General features: G+C 37.2%; 1 protein-coding gene across 11 annotated transcripts in view; it reads right to left on the bottom strand.

Moving 5' to 3' along the window:
• grid1a (glutamate receptor, ionotropic, delta 1a) overlaps positions 1-26402 on the bottom strand; it is a 309909-nt gene that overhangs the window by 244426 nt on the left and 39081 nt on the right. The gene's annotated exons all lie outside the window — the stretch shown is intronic.

Raw genomic sequence — 26402 nt, 5'->3', positions numbered from 1 at the left:
AAGCGAAGTGGAAGAGAGAAAAGGGGGACAGGATTGGGAAAGGTCCACGAGTCGAAAATGAACTCAGGTCCCCCAAGCTGCCCACAAGGCTATCAGTGCAGAAGATGAGACATTATTATCAACTTGACTGCAATGCTTTATTCTCCTTGATTCAATGCATTTTGCCTGTACATAAATTAACCTTTATGTTATGTCATTGCAGATTAAAATATATCAATCAAAACATAGATTGCATTTATGAAGAAAAGGCTCAGCACCCAAGGCTCTATTGCCTATTGTCTCAATGGTGTACAGTGTATTTGGGCAGATTACTGAGGCGAACTGGCAGCAACAAACATTATAGGATTGTTTGTGATCTGGTCTTAGTGACTTAGAAGTCCACTTGACTACCTCTAACTTTTCACAGATTTGGGAGCTGGTTTTAGCACTAAAATAAAATGCTTTGTGAAATACTCTTTTTTCAAACATTCAGGAGTCCTTAAATTAGGACTGACACGTCCATTATTTTTAAGAGTTTCTCCTAAATAGGCAAGTTAGTAGCTATTTTTAGCCATAAGATGTTTTGTGAATACGGGCCCAGGGATTTCAGTTCAATTCTGATTTATTTTTTAAATACTTTACATAATAAATTTGGTTCCAAAGCAGTATTAAACTTATTGGTAACAATTTACAATATAAGGTTCCATTTGTTAATATTAGTAAACTATATAACGAACAATAAAAATAAAAAAATAAAAAATTATAATTCTAAATATTAGTTAATGTTAATTTCAACATTTACTAAGCAATTGTATTTTTTATAAACTAACGTTAACACATATGAATAAATACTGGGACAAATGTATTGCTTGTTATTAGTTCATGCATTACCTAATGTTAACTGATGGGACCTTATTGTAAAAAGTTACCAACTTGATTAATACTTATTTTAAGTTGACACCAAATTTGAAAGCCCTAAAAATACATTTTGTAAAAAAAAAAACTAAATTATTAGTTTTCCCTCAAATTTTCTAAAAGCCCCCAAAACTCCCTCGTGGTCCTCAGTGGTCCTGGGACCCCAGTTTGAAAACCTCTGCACTAGACAAGACATGTCTAGTACACTGCTATTAAGAACTAAGTTACTAAAAAGCAAATGTCTCATATCTCATCTCACCTAGGGCACCAACTAAGACATGACTACCACTGGTACTACCTCAAAAAACAACAGGTGCAAGATGCCTCTGGTCTTCCAGCATTTTACATCACAATATGCACAAATCTTGGTTAACTTATAAGAAATCAGGTTAATGTCCATGCAGCGTGATCTACTGAAATTCATGAAAGTTGAGGTGTGTGCGTGGCATTATGAGCATTCTGGCAGGAAGTAATCAAACCGCATTATTCTAATTCAGCCCACCAGGGTCTTTCACAAAGAAACAAACAACATGTTCCATAACTTAACCAACATATTTTGAAATGGCATGCAAAAGCAACAAGGGCTTGTCACTGCGATGTAACTCCTTACCAGCACAAGCACTTTGAGTCTAAGCAGGGGCAGCGCTCGACTCCGGCTGATCACTTTAAACCGTAGGACAGTGGGATATCGCCATCCCTCAAGCAGCCATTTCAGTGCACATTTAATGCAGTTAGCATCGACCCGCTCCAAAGCTGTGTGGGTCACTTCAGAGCCTGTTTTATAAAAGTGCTTTTGTCTGATACTGCTCCCATCAACATGACGTTTTGAAACTGTCCGATTTCTCGTGGTATTGTTGAACTCCCTTTTCTATAGTGCATTCTGGAATTTCATGTCATGATTTCCTTCAAAGTACCACATCAAATGGGAAACTTGGGGAGATCGATGATGAAAAGAAAGATAGCAGAACAGCAGAAAATTGGATGCTATAGATTTATTGAGTTGGTTTGTTATATTTTGTCTGTTCAATAGCAATCAATAGCAACATTTCACCCAATGGCATCACCTCAAACTGGTCTAAATCTACTTCAGGATGATGTCATATTTTTTCACAGGTTGCATGAATGTTTGAATAGACACTAAGAGGTGCACTATTAACACAGTGACAGCATCTAAAATGTAAACACTTGTAAGTACACTACTGCTCAATCATTTAAGGTCACTACAAGTTTGTAATGTTTTCGAAAGTAATCTCCTATGCTCACTAAGACTGCATTTATTTGATCAAACATGCAGTAAAACAGAAATTGTGTGTGTGTGTGTGTGTGTGTGTGTGTGTGTGTGTGTGTGTGCTTTCTATTTTAATATATTTTAAATGTAATTTATAACTATAATGGCAAAGCTGAATTTTCAGTATCACTACACTCTTCATTGTCCCTTGATCCTTCAGAAATCATTCTAATATGCTGATTTGCTGCTCAATAAAAAGCTCAACAAGTGTAAAACGGTTGTGCTGCTTAATATTTTTGTGGAAACTGTGATACATACTATTTTCAGGATTCTTTGAAGGGTAGAAAGTTCAAAAGAACAGCATTTTTTGGAAATGGAAATCTTTTGTACCATTATAAATGTCCCTTTTGATACATTTAATGTGTTCTTGCTGAATAAAAGTAATTTAGAAAGAGTTTTGAGTGGTAGCGTATGCACAACTTTAGAGATACAAAAATTTTGATGAATATTTAAAGATTAATCAAATACTGAATTCATAGAATTTAATGAAGAAGAAAAAAATCCATCTGCTAGAGCCACACTATAAGTTTGAATACTAATGAGATCATGTTGTCCAATGACATCACCCTAAATCCTGCAACTATCTCGTCCAATCAGTTTCTTCAATCAATGAAACCAGCCAGACGGAGAAAAATAGAAGCAGCAGTAAAGAGTGAGAGCGAGAGAGGAATAATGGAGTTTTCCAAAGGACAGCGAGAGATCTAGGCTGGATGATGAGAGCTTGATTGACACATTCTTGAGCGTCTCTGTCAGTGTATAGGAAATAAAAGCAGCAACATCAGGCAGCATCGACAAAGCTCTGATCAATACTGCTCAGCCCCATCTAGAGATGATGGCATTAATGATCATGAGGAGAGAGGGAGAGCGAAAGAGATGTCCATGCACGCAAAGCCCATTTCCTAAGATTCTGTAAGTGAAAATAAAAGAAGAATACAGTCTTTGGTCACATGTAATTGCTGTGGTTGTATCTGGGTCTATATGGGTTCAAGTTCACGTTGAAAATGTGGTCCTTCAAAGGTCATTTAAAATTGAGATATAACGTTTCAAGGGTTTGAAAATGTTATATCAAGGCAAAGTTACGATATTTCATATTCTGCAATTCTCAATTAAATTTTCCCCTTACATTGTTATTCTGGTAATATAATTAAAAAGCAATACATTCCAAAAATAACAAATAAAAAGATTGAAAAAAGTGAATTTTACAGTATACTGTAGCTTTAAAAGAACATCTAAGATATTTTACCAGCTACTATTTCCTATATGTTGATTTTATGTCAGCAGAATGATAATTCTGTATGTGTATATGTAATGTACACTACTGTTCAAAAGTTTGGGGTCTGAAAGATTTTTTATGGGTTTTTTTAAGTGCCTTATGCTCACCTGCTCAAAAACAGCAATATACTTGTATATATATATATTAAAAAAATATATAGGCCTATTTTTTATATATAATATATATATAATAGGCCTATATATTTTTAAAAAAGTATATATATATATATATATATATATATATATATATACATACTTTTGTCCTGCTAAATATTGTTGTGGAAATCATGATACATTTTTTTCAGGATTCTTTGATGAACAGGAAGTTTAATAGAACTTAAATGTCTTTACAGTCACTTTTTATCAATTTAATGCATCCTTGCTGAATAAAAGTATACATTTTTATTTAATTTTATCTTGCTGACCCCAAACTTTTGATCAGTAGTGTAGTCGTCACACTGCTTATTAAAGCTGTATACTGTATCTCCTGAGGTTATTATAGCCCCTGTGCCGAAAAACAGCCCAAACCGTAAAGCAACAAATGCACATCCGTTGTGTTTGAAACCTTGAGCACCTGTGGTCTTTCTGATGCAGCTCAGCTGTTGCTGAAAAGAAATGTCTTACAAAAGACTATACTACCTGCAGAGTTTTTGGCTTCATTTTTCATTGTCCTGAAATGAGACGGCCTTTATCATGGATTACATTTTATGCCATCATAGACCCGAGTCTTGCGGAGTCACAAGAAAATTAGTTAATTTATGTTATTACATTATTTTAAATGAAGAAAAGACTACAAAAGAACGTAATTGTGTTAATGGCAAATGTCTGGTATCCGTGGGAGACAGGAGGAGAAAGAGAACATTTTCACACATTTTGTATGTGCCAATGTCATAGATACTGAAGCCAGAAAATACTGTCACAGAGAAAGAAAGAACAGACTATTTTATGATTTTCTTTGGCCAATTAAACACTGCCAACAAGCACTGACATTAGCGAAGCACAGATACTATAAACGGCCTGTGAACCATTAATGAGCCGTGTCATATGCTTATGAAAACTGTACTACCTTCTGATTGGATGACATGTGTGGCCATCTGTGTAACATGTGCATCCTGGACAGATGGAGAACACTAATCATATACTGTAAAAATCAATACAAGACAACTCTGGAGTCTAAACTAGCAGAATACACAATCTGCCAGGAAAAAAAAAAAACATCACAGACCACATAAATGATAATGTGGTAATGCAAACTCAGTAAGCAGAAGCAGAAAAAGCTGAAAATGTAGCTTATTTCACTCGGATTACTGCCTTAGAAACAACATAGTTAAACAGACACATCTGTATCTTTGATTATACTTTCTGAGACATCAAGTCATTAATAACAAACAATATTGCATTATTTAATAATTAACCAATTATTTTTAAACAATCAGGGTTATTTTCATAAACATTCATGTTTGAGTATACTGTACATGAACTATCTATCGACATAAATATTTATATAATATTTGTTAAAAGACTTCAGTGATTCAATGACTCCCTCATAAACTGTCATTTGTTTCATTCTAAAATGAATCAGTGTTCTTAAACAAATCAGCTGAGTTAAGAATTCATTGACCCACTCATTGTTTTGTTCCTGAATGAATGAGTGATTTAATCACTTAAAGGGATAGTTCACCCAAAAATGAAAATTCTTTCATAATTTACTCACCCTCAAGTTGTTTCAAACCTGTATGAGTTTCTTTCTTCTGTTGAACACAAAAGAAGATATTTTGAAGAATGTTTGTGACCAGACAGTTGATGGACCCCATTGAGGTTCCATAGTAGGAAAAAAAGATACTATGGAAGTCAATGTGGTCCATCAACTTTCTGGTCACCAACATTCTTCAAAATATCTTATTTTGTGTTCAACAGAAGAAAGAAACTCATACAGGTTTGAAACAACTTGAGGGTGAGTAAATGATGACAGAATTTTCATTTTTAGGTGAACTATCCCTTTAAACACTGATTCATTCAGGAACCAAATAAACAACTCTTCTTTGTGAATGAATCATTGAATCATTTATTCAGTGACACATAAAGAAAGTATTTTGTCGTATTTTGTAACTTGCCGAAAGAATCACTGAAAGACACATGACTGTGTGAAAGAAAGACAGAAAAAGAATCACTGAAAGACACTGACTGTGTGAAAGAAAGACAGAAAAAGAATCACTGAAAGACACTGACTGAGTGAAAGAAAGACAGAAAAGCTGAGTGACCATTGTATAATGAGGTTTTTATAATGTTCTTGAATTTAGAAAATCACAAAAAAGAATTCTAAACCAGCAGAACTGACTATACCACAGCGGAGATTCAACCTGCTCATTACACACACACACACACACACACACACACACACACACACACACACACACACACACACACAGATAGAATTATGTTCACCTAATAGTTGCTTGACTGATCGGAATGATGTTCTCTGGGTCAGAGAAAAATCACCCGGTGAAATCGACTTGGGATTTTCATTAATCTGATATTGGATGACCATTCCAGCTTCATCCTCCACTACACAACAAGCTTCAGCTCCACGTGGTCAGTCAGCTCTCTGTTCACAAATCAGCAACAGAGAACACATTTGCCTGTTATCTCCTTAAGTACAAATCCAGTATTTTGTTTATCAGACAAAAGTCAGTGGCTTTTTTATCCAGTTATTTAGAGAGCTTACCGATCTTAAACTAATCAGCTTGCAATCCGACAAACCAGGATCAAGTCTTCCAAATCACACCATCCGTAACATTAATCCTAAAAATCATTCTGACCCCGAGATGTCCTCTGTCACAGTTTTGAGAAAGGACTTCATTAACGTCAACTAGATGCACTTCTGCACTAATGAGATTACAAAGCCTATTTTAGAATATCTTTATTGCTGGAGAGAAGAGAGGAGAGCAGGAGAGGGCAGTCACAAAGTGTGCTGTAACAGGGCTTTGTGGGTAGACATTTACAGCTAAAGGCCAAAGAATGCAACACTTACATGGCATTAAACACATCTAGCTACAGAGGCCACAAATTTACAGAGAAACGGAGAGAATGAGGATGAACATATCTGCAAGGGAGGGATCGGAGGAAATAGTGACATAATATGCCAATATGAACAGCTGAACAGTGTTGAACTCGGCAGAGGGAGGATGAGGAGGGCTTGATGAACTGACAAAGGCACCCAGGGGAAGCAACGAGAGCCTGTGGGTCTATAAAGATGTGAAAACCTGATCTATGGATCTATAAAAGTGATACGCACATGCACAAAACCCACAAATGCACTTGCCATAGTGATTGGGAGTCCTGAAACTCAAAATTACTCCAATCCAATTCCATTGTTATCACCGCATCCAATCAAATATGCAATTATGTATGAAATCGACCTCATATTCAACATAAACTTGGCTAGGAGGACATTGGATATCACACAGGTGAGCCTGGATTGATGTGCAACTTACGGCAAAAATGAAAACATCAGATCGCTCCTCTGCACGCTCCGATTTGGTTTGGGCAAATCAAGCATGAAAACCCATTACACTAAATGTCAAAATAAACACAATGAGTTCAGTGAAATCATTACAACCGTTTTAAGCGAGGGAAGGATTTAAAAGGAACAGAGAAACCAAGAAGCAGGGATGTTTTCCTAAGGGACACTTTCTTTTGTGGTTGACCCTTGTGTGATCCGCTATCACATCTTCCGTTGTGTTAAAAAGGACTCAGGTGATGTAATATCCCATCTCTGGAGGTACAGTACAGTACTTGAGATCTAAATCAATAGATTACAAAAGTAAGTCTGATTAACAGACAAATCTCAGGTCCTTATGTCTATGGTGTGTACATCTGATTGGTAAAGTAAATAGGAATAAATAGGAAATATTTATGGGGGGAACGATAAATAATTTCAGCAAGGCTGCATGAAATTTATCAAGAGTGACAGTGATAAAATATATTTATTTGAAATATATGCTGTTCTTGTGTATAAATGTATATCATGGTTTATATACAAACATATTTTTATACATGTTTACATTTTCTTGTTTGCGAAATCGTTTTTTTCCTTTACAAAAAGAAAATTTGCAGCAAATTATACATTCAACAGCTGTAAAGTAAATCCAATAATGTATGTTTGCAAGGCATAACAATCGATGTAGATCAATAAATCTTAGAATTTTAATGGCAGCGTAGCACTGGTTCTAAAGGGCTGGTGACAATTCTGCCAATTTGTCAAAAACTCTCACATTTAACTTGGACAAATTGTTCAGCCCTGCTAACAAAAACAAATGACTATGATGCTATATGTTATTAACCATATTATCAACCACAGCCAAATAAATCAATTTAAAAAAATGCTATTGTATCCTTGGAATGGCATCTTCAGGAAAACAGAATCATACAGTTCACACTTTGACATTTTGCTAATCATTACGGGGTTTGTTTGTTGTTGTTTTTTTGATTTTTTTAAATACTCATACTGACAGACACATCTTCTTTCTTCTTATACTTATTTAATCACAAAGGGAAAGTGATTCATGGCAAGATCTAATGATAGCGGAAGTTGAAATGATCAAGCACTAAATCTCCTCGTCTTTTGTGGTCATTGAAGACCTTCTGTAATAATCTCTTGTATCTGCCTCAAATCTTTCAGAGCAAAGCCACCTCTTCCGTAGGAGAAAAAAAGCCCATCGATTCATCTGTCAAACGATGAATAAAGCATTCTGCGATTCTGTCAAGATGCTGCTGCTCATTATTGATTTACAAATTCAGAAATGACAAGGACCTCATGCATACAGATGTGAAGATTACATTAATATTAAATATATTCTTCAACGTGGTTTTAGCCATTTAACGTTTTTATAACCTAGAGTCCATTTTTACTGAAAAATATGTAGTGTTAAAAATACATCTTGTTTCTACAAATGTTTCAAAGTGCTGTGGTTGATTTTAAATATAATACATCTTTCTCTGATGTCAGGTAGAAGTTCTTTCAAATGTATTGATTGAGCGATTGTAACCATAACAACCACCCATAGGTTAGTGGCAGCAGAGCACAATTGTTGAAGTACTGTTTTACGCAAAACCAAGGGACCAAACACTCGAGCTCTGACACTCAAAGAAGAGAAGAAAGGAGACAAGATTAGACGAGGGAAGACAAGATCCCATTCTATGTTCCACTACTCAATAAAATGGTAGCGCAAAGCGATTTAATTCTCCTTTTCACAAATTCACACAGAGAAACGCGCTTTTTATCAAGCCTATTCATAAAAAGACACGTTCCAATGTCTAAGAAATAGCAGTCGAGCCTAATCCTCTTCTATGTATTCTTTCTTTGTCTCTTTCTTACACAGTAGATTGTCTCGTCTTCTCTCTCATTGAGACAATAAGTGTTTGAGTTTGTCCTTGATATTTATAAGATTGTGTGTACATAAGCTGTTTTTTTAAAAAAAGGTTCTGATGTTGTATTTATCCTCTGAAGGTTGTATTGAATTTTTGAGACTTTGAGAGCAATTTTAACATGATAGCCAGGGCCTAAAACTAAAGCCTAAAGTATACTTCAAAAAGTACACTTAAGTACCTTTATGCGTACGCTAGCGATAAACCATTAAACTATTGTTTATCTACAGTTTTCTCCAGAATTCTTTATGGGCAACACATGTGACATACACTACAGTATTCCTCACATTATGTCACATAAATATGATCAAGAAAATCATAATGGATTTTATGTCTTAGTGACAGGTGCAGTCTTAACCATCACAAATCACTGGTCAGGAATTTAGCAACAATTGCACAACATGTTTTGATAAAGTAACTAGCAGACATCTTTTTACAGGAAGAAGAGTCATTGTTGTTCCACTCAATGTTAATGGCTTCAAAATGTTTCCCAGTTCGTTTGACCAAATATTCACTATATGGTTCAAATCTGGACTCTGACCAGTCCAAAACATGAGCCTGATGGACTTATCAAGCCACGTCTTGGTTGTCTTTGCAAGTTTGGCAGGAGCATTGTCTTGTTGAAAAATAACATTTGATAATTTCTCTTTAGATAACTTCTCATTTGTGGGAAGCAAGTCCTTCTGCAAGATTCTCCTGTACTCCAAAGCATTAAATGATTTTTCACAGTGAAGTAGCTTGCCAATACCAGCAGCACAATGACACCTCTTCCTCTATGCTTTACTGTGCTAGAGATGCATTTATTATTATATTTATCCGCAGATTTTCGAAGACACCGCTCTGGAGCAACACCATGCAACTCGTGTTTCATTGTGATTCATCACTCCACACACAACTTCCCATATTCAGCCAAAAACTTTATTTTGTTCTTTTGTATGTCTCTACATAGAGCAGAATGGAAATAAAACTCACTTGACATTACTTGAAATAATGAATTCTGTAACTTGACATTTCAGATAAATTAAAGATAGAACAAACACGAGAGTGTGTGCATTGAATTTAAAGTATCAATTGCAAATTCAATTACAAAGGTTTCCGAGATGTCCAATAATTTTACACGGAAAAGCATGTGTATACACTTACTCGCATGAGTTTTATTAAACACTATGTTCAACACACACAAACACATCTTGTGGTAAGAGGATATTATTAAATCTTACGAACACACTTTTGGTCAGAATCTCAGAGACAGCTTAAACTTCATGGTAAACATGCACAGTAAGGTAGCAATATGTCATCTGTGTGTTCCATCCTCAACCATAACTGTTTTATTTATGACTTTATGCATAATGCAGACATTGACATATGCATTAGATCCTACAGTTTTACTCAGGCATAAAGGAGTTCAGTTACACCATTGTTAAAAGAGTAAAAACTCAGTAAGATATAATTTGTTAATGGTGCAGAGACAAAAGCGTATCTTCTGCCAAGACGTTCCAGAACATGCCAACATGGTGGACGGCCAACAGATATAACTGTATTCCATACAAAGTAGGAAGAGAGAGAGGGTTGTTCATAAAGTCAAAAGGTTTCAGTGATTCTCCTCTGCTGCTGAATCTATCCTGTCGCTGCTTAATCTTCAGCTCAATGGAAAAAGAAAAATCATATTTTGAGTTGTGAAAACTGAACCCCGCAGTCAGTTTTGAATACAATGCAATAAAATGCAGCATCGCATGGAAAAAACAACACACAACAACTAGTGTAGTCTGATTTACAAACAAATTACTTATGAATACATTCTTTTTAGAGAATCAAAAACATACAGAGCGCACATACAGAGCGACTAGTGCAGCTGATCCAACACACACACACAAAGCTTAAGATTTGTGTGTGTGTGTGTGTGTGTGTGTGTGTGTGTGTGTGTGTGTGTGTGTGTGTGTGTGTGTGTGTGTGTGTGTGTGTGTGTGTGTGTGTGTGTGTGTGTGTGTGTGTGTGTGTGTGTGTGTGTGTGTGTGTGTGTGTGTGTGTGCGAGCGAAACCAAATGAAGAAAATTTAAGGATTTTTGTGAACCAGGTCACAAAAGGTCATTGAATCAAAACATACATAACAACCAGTGTTGTCTGATTCCCGAAATAAATGATTGGAGCCATTTATTTTCCTTCAGCGAATCATACCATACTAATACACCTAGAATGTACATGTCCAATGTAGCCCACTTCCTGAAACAAATTATTCTTAAGAACCGGTTATTTCAATGAATCAAAAATACAGCGTGACCAGCGTAGCCCGATTCCTAAAACAAATTACTTTTATGAGTTTCGTTTAATGAATAGTTTAAAAGACAGGTTCCTGATTTGAATCAGTCTGAACCCCTTTATAATTATTGGTCTCAATAGCAGAGAGAGAATCTCTTTAATATGCAAGCAAAATTGAAAAAAAAAAATACCCAAATAAATCAGTCCACATCAAATTGAGAGCTCTTGAATCGAAATTGCATTGAATTTGGAAATCTGATCAATATCTAATCGTAAGTCATTTTGAGACAGTACCAGGATGTTGCTTCACACTTGCAGAGTTTGTTTGTCTTTTCTTGTTTTTCTCTTTATGGACTGTATTCCAATTTGTATCCTACAAATCAATGAAAACTGACATTTTCAGGCTGGATCCAATTGAAGCTTCCTTTTGTTATGTGCCTCCATTCGAGGAAGAAGATGTCTATGTTCCACTGGCCTGCCATGGGCTCTCTCCCAGCTTCCGCTGAAGCGTTTGCTGAGTGGCTTCTGCGGACGGGCCGGTCGTGTCTCGGATAGAGGGCTTCTGTTGCATGGTAACTCTTCCCACTGGGTGTTCACACTTACCACTTGGAAGCTGTGGGTCGTCTCGGGTTGCTTGCCGCCCCCGCTGCACTTGTCGCTCCGGCAGAGAAACTTCATCTATTCCACTCTCATTCCTTCTGTTCGGACTGGTGAATTGGACACAGTCAGATCCACCCCATCAAGTTAAAACCCGACATCATGCGGCGGCCTATTGCACTGAAAATCCAGACTTGCAATGGTTCACAGTATAATCTCCATCTCCTATTTGTGTTCGCCTATTTTCGCAAACTCTCGGTGAGTCACACTCACACTAGAACTTCAAACAGGACTTAAACAGGTAACTCAAACAGACTTTTGAATTTGCGAATCTCACACAGGTCACTTTTGTGCATTTGTTTATTTGACAAATAGCTCCACGTCCTCTCACATAACAGTGTGAGATTGCAATGGAGAAGTAGAGTGCACTCGCTAATAGCGCAAAAACACTGCTATGATCTTGGAGAGAATAATTATGTATCATTTACATAGACTCTGAGTTCTTAAAGAGACGCAACAATGTCTTTTCTCTCCCACACATATATTACTGCGAATACGATGTTCCTCAGCCAGTAGCACTTCTATAAATCATTCATGTTGCTACAGAAAATATTTGTCACCTCCTGTATGCGTTCCCTATGGGTTTCTTAAGAGCGTGGGGTTGTTAGGGGAAAAACACGCTTAACAAAACTACAATGCATCAATCTTTTATCCAAACGTGCTCTCAAACAGTGCATATGCAAACTGCTTGTGACAGCCAAGAGGTGTACACAGCACATGGCACATTGTTTTAATGAGCACGTCTGGCGTCCGGTAAAGGAGGCATGGCCCTTAGCAAACATGCAAACATGCACATTTAAGAGGTGAGATGCACCTGACAGGGTCAAGGGTTCTGGTGGGGTTCTGTCACCCACAGCCATATTTTTGAAGAATCAAAGAATCTATTTTCACCTGGCTAATTACTAATCCTGAGTTAGAGGACACTTTTATCCAAAGTGACGTTCAGGGACACTTAGTACAGGGACGTTCCCCTGGAGCAACCTGAGGTTAAGTTTCTTGCTCAGTGACACAATGGTGGGTTGACTTCTGTCCGACTTCATCTAGTGCAAGTCATGGATGACCCTTGTGGGGTTTAATACTACTACAACCTTTTGGTTAGCAGTACAGATTTTGACTACAAGCTACAACAGAAGTATAAAGGTATGGCCTGAATATGAGTAACAATCTCAGTAGAATAATAGAACAAATATGTGTTAGGCTGATTATCCAACACGCACAAGGATAAAGCAATATCTTAAGTCGCGAGTGAAACAGATTATTGAATGTAGGGCTGGTCTTGGTTCAGTCCATCTGTGTTGGATTGGATTGAGGCATATCTGAATGCAAGCTTGCATTTGATAGTAACAAAGCGGCGGGGTTTAAGAGGACTAAATGATTGGAGAAGTCCGGTATATGTCACAAAAGAGCAGTCTATCGTTTCACCGAAAGATCGATTTGTCATTTTTAATTAAAATGTCATAAGGTCGATAAAAAAAATAAAACATGCATGGATGAATCATTCACAATAAGATTTAACATGCATTTCAACTTTAATGAACATCTAATATTACAACTCAATGGTGAGTCGGAACCTTTTTTTATTTTTGCATAATCTTTAAATAAAAAAAGTATCATTTGAAATTATTTTATTATTTATTTGAATCATTTTATTAATCATACAAGGCATATTTGCTATTTGGAAAACAAAAAATTGTGATAGAGTAACATAAAAATGTTTCTTTTCAGCATAGAATCAGACACTATTTTTAAGCACTGCCCACATCCTGTTCTATCCTAATACAGATACATATAATTTAGTCATTACATCAAATACAGAATTATATACAGATAATGGCTTCGCTGCACAAACCTATTAAGCAGACAGGTGCTGTGACAGGTGTGTATCGTCAGCGTCTCAAGTCTGTGCTGAACTGGAGTCTGCGTTGAAACACATTCAAATCCTTCATCTTTCAAATTAACTGTCAAGAGATGAAGGTATTAAAAAAAAGAGATCTGGTGGCAATGGAGGTGTTTTAATACTGAAATGATAGACAAAAAAAAGGGATTTAGAACACAGGGCTTGAGACTGATGATATTCATCATGACATCGCAGATCAGACAGCCATGTGAGAGAGCAGATGGCATCTGTGAGAGGTGTCATGCACAGACGTGACACTGCCAAAGATCTGTAGAGTCATGTTGATTGGCAGGTTTTAGCTCCATCAAGCTCCCAAAACTTCTCTCATATTGCCTTTTCAACATTCCATCAGTCAGTTCAGTATGTTGACTGACTGGTGGTAGCTGTGACCAACATAAGCTGCACATATAATATGCCTCTTGTTCTCTTTTTTTAAGCTTTATGATGTTTTGTGATGCCAATGTATTAGATTTATTTTAATAAAACATACAATTAAGTAAGCCACACCAAAGTGTTTGTGTTTGTCTTTTCGTCTGATGTTGACCATCTTAATCCTCAGCCTCTCTAAAAATAAAAAAAACATTTTGAGGAGGGAGGGGGGTCTGAGAAAAAAAAAAGGGGGGGGGGGGAGCGCAGTAAACGCTATTACCAGTGTTACATTATGTTCAGCTATCCACCGATTACATTACTTACCCACCAGCCCACCGTCGTTTTGCATTTTTATAAGATAGTTCAGTTGGACAACGGACGCTAGTTATAAAGTGAGGCGCGTCTGCTCCATAGTGCAAGAAAAGATGCGCAGAGCCGCAGGAGTCACGTGACGAGAGTGACAAATGTTTTGCCAAAACATACAGGATGATCTCGCCGAGACCTCCTAAGATAATCACTGAAAGTGGGATCTACAGGAACATGTCGAGAAGGATCTTCACATACTTCTAAAGATAACCCAGCCAATAGATCTGTTTACAAACACAGATTTAATGCAGATAAAAAAAAAAACAATAGACCCTTTTGACTTTAAATATATACATAATCCTTCAATATCCAGATTCAAGCATTAAAATGTGTCCCCACTGACTGAGTTTGAGGGGATAACATGATCAGAAATTGATATTATTTTAACCTTTGTCACCCCCTTGGTTTCTTCCTACATCCCCTTGGACATTTCCCGGTGCCACCGTCACCTTCAATCTCTGTAAAGCTGCTTTGTAGCAAGTGCCATTACATAAAGTGCTGCACAAATGATTCAGAATTGAATTGAATGCAGATTTAGCTGAGCACTGTGACTATAGAGGTTGTTTTACTCATTCACGCAGCAGAGTTTGAGTGCAGAGAGTAGAGCCTCTCACAGCCGCGGTGAATGAGAATGACGTAACCCGCTGTAAGGTTTCTGAAAGCTGCACGGCTTGATTGGCATGAGAGATTTGGGATTATCTGAGAATTTTTCTTTTTTTTTTCAACTCCAAATTCCATTAATGTCACTCCTCTCACTTCCTGAGTAGCTAAAACACTCTGTCTCGCTCTCTCTGGGGTCAAGTAAACAAGCCGATAAGAGTGGAAAGAAGATCAATAGGTTAGATGCTGGACCAAATTTTCCTGATGAGTTTGACCTGGGAGTCAAGATTACATCTATTCAGCATTATATTACTCACACACTCATGGCACGAGAGTTCAAGAGGTCAAGCAACCAAATGCACAAAATTATATCGTATCATAACAAATCAAATTTTGCAAGATCTTTTGAGGTACTTAAGCTTTATGTACTATGAAAATATACCGTACATTTCAGACCTCAACCTTAATTCCCAGTCTAAAAAGAGATTTAATTGAAACCAAGCATTTAGCTTATTATTTCTGTCTTTGGAAACCCGAATACATTAGCAGTTAATGTGTGTGCAGATCCATAGAAAACAACCCGTTCCTCCCATCACCTGTATGTGTTTCTTAAAGGCAAAGCAGCAAAAACAGACTAATTCTAAGAGTCCATGAAAAGGTGAAACTATAGAATATACTATAGTATATAACAAATTATTTGGCCCTAAATTGTATCCAACACCTCATAATAATAATAATTCTGACTTGAAAATTATAGAATATGCTAAAATATGACCATATGGCCTGGAGTTTAAACACTGGTATTGCATTTGCAGGATATATAAATATGTGTCAGGTGAAAAAAAGAGGGGCAGAGAGAGAGAGAGATAATATGCTTTGGTAATGCAAATATAGTTGTTTGTCATGCCAATTAAGCACACTAAATAGAAAGTAAAATCGAATTGAATTAAGAGAAGACAGAGAATGAGCGAGGAACACGCTCATTATGATGAGAAAGTCTGTGTTCATATTTGAATCAATCACAGCCAATAACACTGTTCATCATGCAAGACAGAAGACTGGCATGTAGTATTTCTCCTCCTTTTGCCAAGCTGAGCCCAGAAGTTCAGCGCGCTCAGGGCTAATGCAGGATAAAGCAATTACTGTAGGAAGTCTAGTTGAAATCCAAGCTGGTGGTGACATTTGGAGAGGAACTCTCACATTGTTCAGAGCTGAAATATATCAGTGATTCCGCTCAACATCTGTAGAAAAGCAGTAAAAGGAACAAACGCATGGCATCCGTGTTTGAACGAAACTCAAGTTAATACAGTAGTATTCTCCATTGATTTTTTTGAGATGCATACTGCACTTTCCACAGGCAGAATTGAAACAAAGTAAAATCAGAACATAGACTACAGTTCAAAAGTTTGGGGTTGGTAAGATCGTTTTTATGTTTTCCCCCCACCAATAATTTTATATTATTATTATCATATATTTACTATATCATTTAAAATGGCTGCTTTCTATTTTAATATTTTTTCAAATGTAATTTATTCCTGTGATGGCAAAGCTGAATTTTCAGCATCATTACTCCAGTCTTCAGTGTCACATGATCCTTCAGAAATCATTCTAATATGATCAAGAAACAATTGTTGAAAAAAGTTGTGCTGCTTAAAATTTTTGTGGAAACCATGATATTTGTGTATAAAGTTTTTTTTTTTAAACACAGTATTTATTTGAAATTGAAATCTTTTGAGAAATTAGAAATATCTTCACTGTCACTTTTGATCATTTCAATAGGTTTTTTTTGCATAAAAAAAAAACTTTTTTAAACAAAAAATCTTACTGACTCTAAACACTAAGTGTAAAAAGCTAAGTGCTTAATAAATGAGATGTATCACTCTGCTTTGAATATGAGCAACATGTTGCTACTGAATACTGATAATGTCCATTAGAGACAGGGGCATCCAATTTTCCACTGAACTTCTACTTGTACTTGTAATGAGTTGAGTATTTCAACGTGATTTGACCAGTAGCTTTGTAGGAAAGAATGTCTCTCTGTCCCATCAAATCCCTTTGCGGTCTGAAAAATTCTGAGCAGATTTGCCAATTAAGGCTCTTCCCTGTCCACAAACAGATTTGAAATGCACCAAAACACATGCAAAAGAAAACCCAGAGTGTATTACCTCATAACCACAGCGCGAGGCAAAATGATGAAATATGATGTATTCAATTTAAAAATCACCCAGACAGCCCATTATTCAATGCCTGCTGACAAAATCATCAGAGCATCTCTCAAAACTACTGCACTGCTATAACAGACAAAGAGCACAGCTAAATCAGTTTCAAACCCAAAAGTCCTGTTGTTTTTCTCTCTTTAGAGCTGTAAAGAGCGCTGCATTGTGCAAGTTCGCGAACTCAGCACCATTATGCCATTACCCGTGTTGGCAAAAAGATTTTAGATAAACAATATATACAAAAAAAATATTACAATAGCTAATGGCAATTTTGGGATCTTACATAAAAAATCTGGATGTAAACAAGAGGATAAAATTTAAAACCCTCTCATTCAGTTATATTCACATATATATTCAGTAAGAAGAGTGTAAACTATGATGGAAACCAAATCTACCAAATAAATCTTTAGATGCGCTTCAAAAAAAACTTGTGTGACTTTGCCTCAACAAGTTTGTCAACATGCTCTAAACCTAATGTAATTTATTACATTCGATAAATGAGCAACAGTGGCTTCAATTTAATTTAACTTTTCCATTTTGCACCAGTTTCCTCAGAAATGACTATTTATTTATTTTGAACCCATAGGATAGCACCACTGATTTAAAGTGATGTCACATTAGTACATTTCAGAAACATTTTGTGGGCAAAAAAAGGTCCTTTATCTATTGTCAATAGTGGAGCAATGTATGAAGCACAGCTCACACAGAAATCAAACCAAGCATCTTCCTGTTGCTCAATGTGGTGAATTTTCATGACCAACTGAACCCAATGCGAAATCTGCATGGGAAAATATTTTATATCTCATGGATTGCTATTGAAATGGCTGGATTTCACCCTCAAAAATTCACAGAACAACAATAAATGTGACAGCACCTTTATTCAACTGTTATTTTTTCGCAACTATAATTGCTTTTGTTTACTGGTTAACAGCCCTGATCACACTCTCACATCCACATCTGGATTCTCACATCGCCCGTTTGCACGCTCTTCCATCACTTGCATCACTGCAAGGCCATTTCAAGGACAATTTCCTTCATCCTGCAGAATGGAGCAGCTCAAACTCTCTGACCATTAACTCTCCCAGCTGTTTCAAAAGAATGTCTTATAAATCACATGACTCGAAACGCAAGCTTACCCAGACCACACCACTAGAGAGACAACTATAATCCTTTTAACTTAATAACCATGCAATGCAAATCTGCTAAATGAAAGCATATCAGGATACTGTACTCGTTAAAGACAGAGTGAGTGAGTGAGAGAGAGAGAGAGAGAGAGAGAGAGAGAGAGAGAGAGAGAGAGAGAGAGAGAGAGAGAGAGAGAGAGAGAGAGAGAGAGAGAGAGAGAGAGAGAGAGAGAGAGAGAGAGAGATGTAGATAGGGGAGGGGGACTGAGGCAGCTCTTTACTCCAGGCAGCTAATTATTATCTGATGGTTGTTTTTTATTCATTGTAAGCTAGAGCAGTTCATGGCCAGTAACCTGGTCACTCGACAGTGAGAGGAGAGGCTCTAGGGCCCTGAGTGGATCTCACCAACCGTTCTGTCTCCAGAACTCACTCTAATTAAACAAGGTTCTATCTATATTTGTCCTTTAATCAAGCATGCTGTTTACACAGAGCTCATGGTGCCGAACGCTACAAGAGGCATGAGCTTTGTCCTCACGTGCACGTGAACTCTGTGAAAAGCAGGTGATTAATACTCACTCCTTAGTGTGTACTCATGATGACCTCATTATATTATTCCCAGGGCATTCATAAACATCTAACACAGAGCACTCAAATGGAAATATTCATAAGCGATGTAAGCTGAGACAATCTCAGTAATGATTGTGTATATTGTTTTCATTTAATATTACTGTTGCACTGCTGTTAGCTGTAACTATGTGGTCTCTTAGTCTGGTGACCACTAGAGGTCCACGAGGGGATGCTTAAAAATGTGGTCAGTGGAAAAAAAAGGCTGTATGTGTGTTATTTAGGGCAGTCAAAGTTAACTTCAAGATATGTGTTAAACAAATTAAACAAAATGTTGAATTACCATTCGTTCTGATTCCAGAAGCCAAGTGATTAATCATGGTATTATTGTACTGACAGGTACATAAAAGTAGAATAGGTAGATAATATTATAACAATTTGCTTTAGTACATAAAAAAGGCAATTATGGTATAATGAGACAAAACATATATCTGTACAATTTTATTAAAATGTCATCTGAATATTATCAGGAAAATATTTACTTTAATAAATTAGAAAAAATGTTTATATATATATATATATATATTATTGCTGTGAAATTAATTTAAGAAAATATTTTTACATTTTCTCAAATTTTCTATGGAGACTATTGAGGCCCCCTAGGTTTTTTTTGGGTCACAGTTTGAAAACCTTAAAACAAGGCACAGGGGGGATGTCCCAGTAGCACAAAAAAATATGCAGAATAAATCAGAGTAGACCATTGAAGGTGGGTTGTTAACATAAGCATTAAACAGAAGACTTCGGTTGCACTTGTGGAATCAAAAGGTCACTATGCCGAGAACAGGATAAACTTCATGCCTTAGCAAAGCATTGCTCTCACTTAAAGATACCATATTGTACACCTTTCTGAAGTTTTATTTTAGGTTTTGATGTCCTTAAAGAACATATATTTGCGCCGGTATAAGTACCAAAACACATCTCAATATATATTTTACAGCTCCTTTCTCAGGAGCTCTGCCAAGAATTTTCGATTTTGGCCTGTCTACTTAATATTCATGAGCCTCTCTTCTGATTGGCCTGTTGTTTTCTGAGTGACCCACCATTGGTGGGGGTGGTGACTGAAGGCGGTGACTGAGTAGTTCTGACATCACAATACGGAAGTCAAAACGGCTTATGAAAAGGCACAGCTACTTTATGCAGGCTGTGTGCATTAGTATCTGGATCTACTGTTTTAAAACTTATATGGTAGTTTCATAGCCCCTAGACCTCTGTTATCATGAAAAAAGCCAGGAAATTTCAGTTTTGACAATATGGGACCTTTAAGGAGTCTACAGACTATAACAACAAGCAGCTCTGATTATTGAAACCCATATATAACATTGTCATTGGGTGCATTTACAGTACATGCACCCTCATTATTATTATAATGAGATAATAGATTATAATGTTTTTTTTGGCAATATTGCGATTACTTTACCTCACGTAATTACAATACTTTGATCAAACTAATGTGATTAAGCTAAACTCTGTCAACACAACTAGATGTGCAGTCTCTGCTCAGTATCTTCATCCCGACGGTGCAAAGAACGCGACGGCAGCGTATTCAAACCCGGCATTGCAATGTTCATCACGGCGCCGAATAATATCAAGTACGTCTCGTCTATAAAAATTTATTTTGAATTTGATGTGAGTAGTTTAAAACAATGGCCTGTAACATGCATACTGTATGGGTATCTGAATGGGGTATAACCATACTTATTAGCGAATAATCAGAATAATGAAAATTGCAAACTGGAGTGAAGAGATCTGCTCGTGTTATGTAAACATCTTACAGCGATTAAGACATCACTTTGATTATTAGAAATAATTGCATTATTGGTGCACATACAAACATAATCATTGAGTAAATACTGTTTCCCATTTGAGGCTACAGATATTTGAGATCTGATATGAATGAGATGTCCAGTAATTTGAGGCGTAGACTACATTAAAAATGAAACTGAGTTCCTGACAGTAGCCATTTTGGATCTCATTAATATGAGACACTGGCCGTAGCAGCACTGGGGACCCGGAGTAGACAAGCTGCCATTTTGAAAGGGCACGTCAGAATGTGAATTGCCAACTAAGACCACCTCCTGACTCAGCTTTAGATAAGACACAGTGAAAGCGCAAGAGCGTGAGAGAGACAACTGGAACCCATGGACCGTTCTTGTACAGCCGATTAGGAAACTTATCTCTAATAGTTCAGGAACCAAATAATCTTAGGTGTCATTTGAATTTATCTGTGTGAATACGTAAGAAATAATGTGTGTGAGGACAGGTTTTCATCAAAGCCCATTTCTGTCTCAATTCTCAAAATTGTGACTTTCCTGTATATCTGACAGTAATGACATTTTTGCCTTTGTTCCTCACAATTGCACATTTACAGTTCATTAGGAAATTGTTACTTTACTGTATATCTAGCAATTGTGATTTTTTTTTTTTTAATTGCCATTTTATTCCCCACAATTGCAAATTCTTTTTTTTTTATACTGCGACTTAACTACATATAACAATTGTGACCTTTTTTTTTATTCCGAATTGTTTTCTCACAAATTCCACTTTATATCTGATAAGTGCAACTTCATAGCTCAAATATCTAACAATTGTGCCAATTGGTGAATGCCGCAATTTACTAGAATGAGGCAATGTGACAAAATTTGACCTGTGACGTTTAGCCAACATGTATCAATTGTTACTTACCCTCACACTCAGTAGCGGCTCCTGACCAGTAAATTTAGGTAGGGCAGATGCTGGGTCTTAGCGCTAGTTTATATTAAATATTTTGTAAGCTTTATAGTGTAATCCCTGAACACACGCAATTCTATTTTAGAATTGCCATAATTTAGTATTTATTACCTCTGAATGTTGTTTTAAAATATTACAAGTTGTGGAGGAATTCCAGTGAGTAAAAGAAAGCCATGTCTAATTCTCCAACAGAACTATATAAAGGCAATTCACATGAGCATGTAAACTAAAAGATTTATGCTTTCATTAATTTGATATGCTGCTCCACATTAGAAGAACATACATGTGACTGACATATGCAGTCTAATATGCACATAGCTGAAGCGGATTGATGTCGTCTTTGTCTGAAGCGAGGTTTACGTACGGTAACATGAAAATAAGTGGGGCAGCATGAAATCCCCAATGGCTCTGAATTAGAGCTTGTGCAGTTCCATTTTTCACCACAGATTTACATTGGAACATCGTGGGGTGCTGTAAAGCCAGGGAGGGCTCAGGCATACGCTGCCCTGCTTAGTATCATAAATACACACCTGCCGAAACCATACAACATTACATTTTAATATATCCTGCTCACTTTCCGACGTAATCTGAAAAATACTTGTTGCAGAATGCTAAACATATTTACAATGTATTATTCATTCATTTTATATAGAGGTCTACGATTTGGATGACCTGCCCTTACAGACGAGCCACGGCTGCTCACACTCCCGATATGATATAACCATCATCAACCTATTTAAGTTGCTTTTGAGAGAGGCCTGTTTCATTTATAAGATCTCTCCACCAATAACTGTAGTTTTGAAATAACAGGTGGGTTGATGAGCAGCCTAAACCAATCCAGAGGATGAAAAGAGGCCTTATTGACTTCCAAAAAAGGAAAGCACCACAGACAAGATGAAAGAGGAGGAGACAGAGCAAAGAATTAAGGATAAATCTGTGATCTTCACAAGGGAGTGTCAAACCTTTTGAGCAAAGAAAGATCTGACAGCATCCAGGATGACCATTTCTATTTCCTGTGGCCTAGAAGCCAAATAGTTCAAATCAGGGCTTTAGAAAGGCTTAAGAGGTGAGAAAAAGCAGAAGGGGTGAGAAATTGAAAGGGACAGGATAAAGAGAAGAGAAGAAATAAAAAGAGCCGTCCAGAGGACTCCAATGTGACGCTAAAAGTTGTTTTCACGCAGGACGTGACGTGACCTTTTTCCAAGCGATTTCCCCTTCAGGTGACTCTATTTCTCCATGTCAGCACTTTTTCCCAAAAAAGCACAGCAGGACATAAGGACACTTTTGCCTCTGGAATTTTAGCTTGACTCGTCACAACAGGAATCTGCTATCTTGCATTATTGTCTCTCTCACAAAAAAAAAACTGCACTGGTTCATTGTTATGCAGTAGCACAGTCTCTCTCACACACACCGGGGAAAAAAACCTTCATCCTCTACTACACACACACACACCTCTGCACCCACACACACTGACCTACTGTGTGAGATGTCTGTGTGGGTGAATGATTTAGTCACACAGCTGTAATGAGTAATTAGACGTAATGCCCATAGCGGCACAAATGCAAGTGAGATAAACACACAGCTGTGTCCTCGCAATACACACTCTCACCTGAGCCTCAAGCTCACGCTGTGTGTCATCTCTCAATATACAGGATCTTAAGTCATTTTATTGACTGGTGGGTAAAAGCCTGGAACTATGCTATGCCAGAAGTCTATGTGTGTTGCTGATAGAGAAGATTAAGTGGCTGTATGTGACTGTGGGTGTGCACTTGTGTAATTTTGACAGGTGAGTTTCTTCTCAGTAGGGTGAATGTGAGCTAAAGAGCAAAGTGAAAGGTCATCACCACTCAACTGTCACTCAAAACCAGGGAGGCTAATCGATCCCAGAGCCCCTGGAAACAAGACAGAAGAGCAATACTCCGTGTCCTCAGGATGGGCAATAATTCCCATTGTCATCTCTAAACACTCTGGAGCCGGATTCAACAAACAGAATTCTACTATTTTTATTGGATATTGCTTTCCATGCATGTTATAGATGTCTGTAAACGTAAAATGTCTGCAAAGTTTCAAAGATCAATGTGCACAAGAAATTTAGTTATTTTCTCCCAAAAGAAAGAACCGAACTTCCTGAAACAAGTTGTCAGCAATTCCAGTCTTAATTCCTGCATGAACCTATGTAGGTTTGTAACACATTTGCATACTGCCACCCTATGATCTTCATTGGCTGCCCGCAAACAACGTCTACTAGGAGAGTTTGGTTCGTGCTGTCGACATGTCGGGAAGACACTGTTTTCTTCACTGAATCCACTTTGCATTCACTTCCAATGGATGAGGACTCAAGCTCAAATAGATGAGGTAAAATGCTCAGGCAGCCTCTGGAGCAGAAATTCAGATAGTGGGCGTTTCGTTTCCAACATGTGCTGTAAGCAGTAGACTAATCACAACAGACTAGGCCATCTGACCAATGAGAGGAGAGTAGGCTCTCGGAAAGTTGTTTAGAGACCAAATCCATGATCGAACCGTTTCACAGTTTCAAAAGTAGGTGATGCTGCATTGTATATCATGTAATGCATGTAATGCATATATCCTTGGATGCATGTAAACCTATTGTAGGAGAAAGTAGCAAACCATGACTCTTGTACCTTGGCCCTCTCACCCCTTCCCTCGTCTGGAAAAAGTAAACTCAGCCTAAAATCAGCCTAGCTTACTGTGTCCTCTTCTATAGTGCTGCATACATTACCTTTGACAAGTAATGCAACAAGCAAACAGCACAGTGAGTGTGAGAGTCTTCACCGAAATAAAACAAAATGTAATAAAATGCAAACCCTCATTACAAATAATTGCATCATCTCACAATCGTTAAGTGCATTTCAATGGAATATGGAGACAACTGGCTGGGTTTCAAAATGTAAGACACACAAAACCAATAAAATATTATGTGAGCTGATACATCATGACAGCGATCAGAACAAAGCAAATTAGTGACAGACACTTCCGCATCATAGACAGTGAACAGCAATCGTGGAATTTTGGAAGCCACCACAACAAACAAGCAATTTTTATAAATAAATAATATCATAAGGCTGGCACAGCACCCGATAAAATGGATCTAACAGAAGGTAATAAACGTATGGTGTATTTGGGAAATTGTTTACCTATTATGCAGATTTACAACAAAAGGTTGTCGAGTTAATACATTTACAGATTGACCAGTAATTCCACAAAATCACTGTTTTCTCAAATAAAGCACAACAATTATAAAACAGTGGTAGTGGTGGCCAGAATAAAATCAGTTGGAATATGACCTATTAGATTTTAAATAACTTACCCAAACATCAAACAATTCAAGCAGTAAAGATTTAGCTTTTTGGCTGATGTTGTCATCCAGGGGCCTCGCTTGTTATTGCTGGGGTTAACAAGTGTCCCGCACAAGTCCTGAGATGTGAAGCCAAATCATTTTGGTCGCCCCCTGGTGGCTGGCTACAGTACAGGTCTTAAACCCTGCCCTCTCTATGTAATCATATGGGACACGAGCCAAACTAAAGAATCCAATTACACTTCAAATCCCTTTTTTCCAAAGATGGCTCCTGTCATTTTAGGTACTTCTTATCATGCAGACGTATTTTTCCAATTAGTTGGTTGTAGTTAGTTATTTGATGCTATAAATACAGGGTATAACGTCATGTTTGACAGCTAAGCTTGCGACTGAGTCAATGGGTGCGGGAGTGTGGGCGGGACCAACTCATGCCACTCCAACTCAGGCTCACTACTGTGCAGACCTGGGCTCCGAACGACGTAATCGGCAAGGACTGTTACTGGATATTTTGGCTTCGTTTATCTACAGTGGAGAGAAAGCGGAGACGCGCAGTCCATATATTTTGCAGTCTATGGGTTGAAATGCTTTCAAAAGCTTTGGTTTTCTGCTCCAAATTAAGCTCTGGTGTATGTCTTTGTCTTCCTTTGCAGATTAACTTTAAATTTGCATTAAAAGTTGAAAACAGCATGGATAATAAATTAGTAACAATGTCCTTCTCACGTATGTTATGCGTGTTCCATAGTGAACAGTGCTAGCTATATTATCAGAGTCCCACCCATTTAGAGGGACAATTTGATTGGTCAATTATTGACTAGCTATTGCTTGGCCCTCTGTATTTTCATAGCTGGACCGCAACAGACCACTCCAACTGAAAGCAACAGACCACTCCAATTTGAGGCTCTTTAAAAAGAAGCATTTAAAAAACACGACACATTTCTGTAAAAAAAAATGCAACGTCAACGTCAGAACTCCCACCAAGCCAACTGTGCCAAAAGTAGTGTGCGTAATTATAATGATTACTACGATAGTCTCCAGGAAGTGCAAAAAATGGCCTTTGAGGTGTTTTTTCATTGAGTTCCACAGCAATTCTGCCATACAATCAATACAAGCAATCTATTTCATTTGAAATTGCTCAACTTCTTTAGAAGATTTTCATGAAGCCAGACCATGGACCCTTTCTGTAATATGAGAGAAATTTGTTGTGATAATATGTTTTTAAAATTAATCTCAGGTAGCCATGATCAAACTGAAGATTTGCTTATACGAGGAAGGGAATGAAAATGTCTGAACTGGACAGATGATGACAGCTGGCCTTCATGCTTGATAACATAAATCAAGTCCTGCTACATTCATACATCACTGTCTGTGA

This window comes from Phoxinus phoxinus, assembly GCF_949152265.1.
Source record: "Phoxinus phoxinus genome assembly, chromosome: 13".
NCBI classification, from domain to species: domain Eukaryota; kingdom Metazoa; phylum Chordata; class Actinopteri; order Cypriniformes; family Leuciscidae; genus Phoxinus; species Phoxinus phoxinus.
Note: the sequence above shows the minus strand (reverse complement) of the source record. Positions and strands in the feature narration are given on the sequence as shown.